The following is a 2,866-nucleotide window of genomic DNA, read 5'->3' as shown; positions in this document are numbered from 1 at the left end:
TTTCGACCCCAGCATGCTGGCCTGAGCTCTTGTCTTGTCCTGTCTTCAATAAACTTCCTCGTGTGTTTACAGCAAGTTCGGTCTCGGTGCCTTTTGGGTGCGCGTGAATCCCGAGATTTGAGTGGGGGTCTCCCTTCGGGGGTCTTTCAATAAACACACACATAAACACATACACAAACACACATACACACCCCAACACCACTAGCAGCAGCACCAGCAACAACAACAATAAATTTAAAAACTAAAATAAAGAAGGAAGAGATGAAAGGAAAGGAGGAAGGATGAAAGAAAGGGAAGATATATGGGGAGAAGGAGGAAAAAAGATAAGCAAAGAATTGCCATATTAAAACAAAATCAGCATGTCACCCAAATGTAGTGGGCAGCTTTGATTAAACAGATTTAAATGACATGACTTAAGACTGTTCGGGTCTTTGGCTCATGCATGAGTGTATGCATGTGTGCCTGTGTGTATGTGCACATGTCCATGAACACACATGTGCATGCACACGGGCTTGTGAGCGTATATGGTATGCACACACCCTGCAACTGCACTCATGTGTAGGAATATGGAGTGAGAGAAAGGCATGCTGTGTTCTACTCTATCACTCTCTACCTATTCCTTTGAGACAAGTTCTCAAGAAGCAAGACTGTGAGCAGCAAATCTCAGCATTCCTGCTGCCTCCACCTCCCACAGTGTGTTTGGGGGGGTAAGGGTGTGAGTGGGGGAGGGGGGAATCGGCATTCAGGTCCTGCTGTGCAAACAGCAGGTTCTAGAACCTTTTCTCCAGCCCAGGTAGTTGGGAACTTTGGAGAGGGGTTTCATGTTAGCTCAACCTGACATTACATTCCTGTGCACAACCCTGTTGTTGTGAGTCTATAGGAATTGTATCTTGGTTCTTCTTGGCCATGCTATGCCATTAGAAGATAGACATTTGCCCAAACCAAAACTTGGAGCGTAAGAAGCACACACTTTTCTAAGATTCCTTTTCCCTGCCTTTCTTTTCTTCCGAGACAGAGTTTCACTGTTCAGCTTAGGCTGGCTTTGAACTTGAGATCCCAATTGCTGGGATTAGAGGTATTCAGGCCCATGCTTTTCTATTTCAAAAGTTGACCCAAGAGCCAAAGCAGGCTCAGTGGGCTCTGTTCTCATAAAGAGGCAGCCAAGAAAGAGGAAGACACTAACTACTTGGTTCTTCACAGAAAGGGAGACATATGTGAGCATTGGCTACCAGTCCTTTCAGTGTTGCTGCCGGTGAGTATTGACCATGACACAAAAATCCTGCTGTCCCAGCCAGCACCTTAGATCACACTTGAGGCCCACAGCTGACTCAATATAGGACAAGAGACTAGTAATACTGGCCATTTAATGTGAGCGAGTCTCCCCTTCCCATGTCCCCCACTTCTCTCTCATAAATAAAGGCCTCTGCTAACTCAGGTTGTTCAAACACCCGTGTGAGCTTGGCCATGAACGTTTCCTGCAGTTTCTCAACTTAGTTCTCTGGGGTGAAGGAGTCATCAGGCTTTTGCTCAGCAATGACTCACCCCCTTCTAAAGCTGAGCAGAAATAACTTTAATAAGCTATTGTCTTGCTTACTTTTCTTGTTATACTGACAGAAGTAAGGAAGGACGGTTATTTTGGTTCCCAGTTTGAGGGCACTGTGGCTGGGAGCCCGAGGTGGCTGGTCACAAGGTATCTGCAGTGGGGAGCACAGAGCAACGAATGCAGTTGATAGGGGCTCTCTCTCCTTAGTATTCAGTCTACGTATACAGTCTGCAGGGATGGTTCCAGCTCAGCTGTTTGCTCTCTGTTCACACCATGACAGCAGCAATTCTTATAAAGGAAAGCATCTAATTATGGCCGGCTTACAGTTTCGGAGATTTAGTTCACTGTAATCATGGTGGGAAGCAGGGCAGCACACTGGCAGACGTGGTGCTGGAGAGGTAGCTGAGGGTTCTCATTCTGCATCTGCGGGCAGCAGGAAGAGCAGAAACCCTGGACTTGGACTGGGTTTGCTAGATGCACCAAGCCCACCCCCAGTGACATTTCTTCCAACAAAGTCACACCTTCTAATCTTTTTAACCCGTGCCACTTCCCGGTGATCAAATATCCAAATCTATGAGCCTATGGGAGCCGTTCTCATTCAAACTAGCACACTTGGTGATTCTAAATCCATTCAAATTGACCGTAAAGATTAACCATCAGAGTTACCAGGATGTTGCCTGGTCCCCTAGTCCTTAGAAGCAAGAAGAAGAGAGCTTTTAGACAGGCCCCTAACAGGAGAGTACCAATGCCCTGCCTTGCTTTGGGGTTCTTGCAATTCCCACCCATCCATGACTGCAGACATCCTATGTGTGCTTGGTGTATAAAAGACCCATGTCTCAAAATAAAAATGTAAAAGTACATCCCTAGTGTAGGTGTATGCCTGTCTGAACCTGTAAGACACTAAAGCTTTCTGATGCTTCCCCCCTTGTCCTGGGCATCCATTACTTCACATGTCTCCTAGGAAAGGATGGGAGGCAACATGCCAGCAGAGCACTCTTTTATATTTTGGGCAGATAAACCAAGCAGCAGACCAGGCCAAGGTGTTCCACATGCGAGAGGTTTATTATGCAGGAATAGGGGAGGGGAGCAGCGAAGCGGGTAGAAGAGTAGAGAAGAGGAGAGAGAGAGAGGTGAGGGGGAGGAAGAAGGCGAAGAGAGCAAGGAGAAGATGGCTTCCTATTTTATACAGAAAATGACGTCACACCAGTGAGGGTGGGAACTGAGCCAAGTGGATTGTGGGACTGAAGGTTTTTGTCCTGGCAACACAGGTCAAGGGTCACATGGTTAGGCAGGGCTTGGAGTATCCTGGTGCTAACATTCCTC

The sequence above is a fragment of the Mus pahari genome, chromosome 15 (assembly GCF_900095145.1).
Source record: "Mus pahari chromosome 15, PAHARI_EIJ_v1.1, whole genome shotgun sequence".
NCBI lineage: Eukaryota > Metazoa > Chordata > Mammalia > Rodentia > Muridae > Mus > Mus pahari.
Note: the sequence above shows the minus strand (reverse complement) of the source record.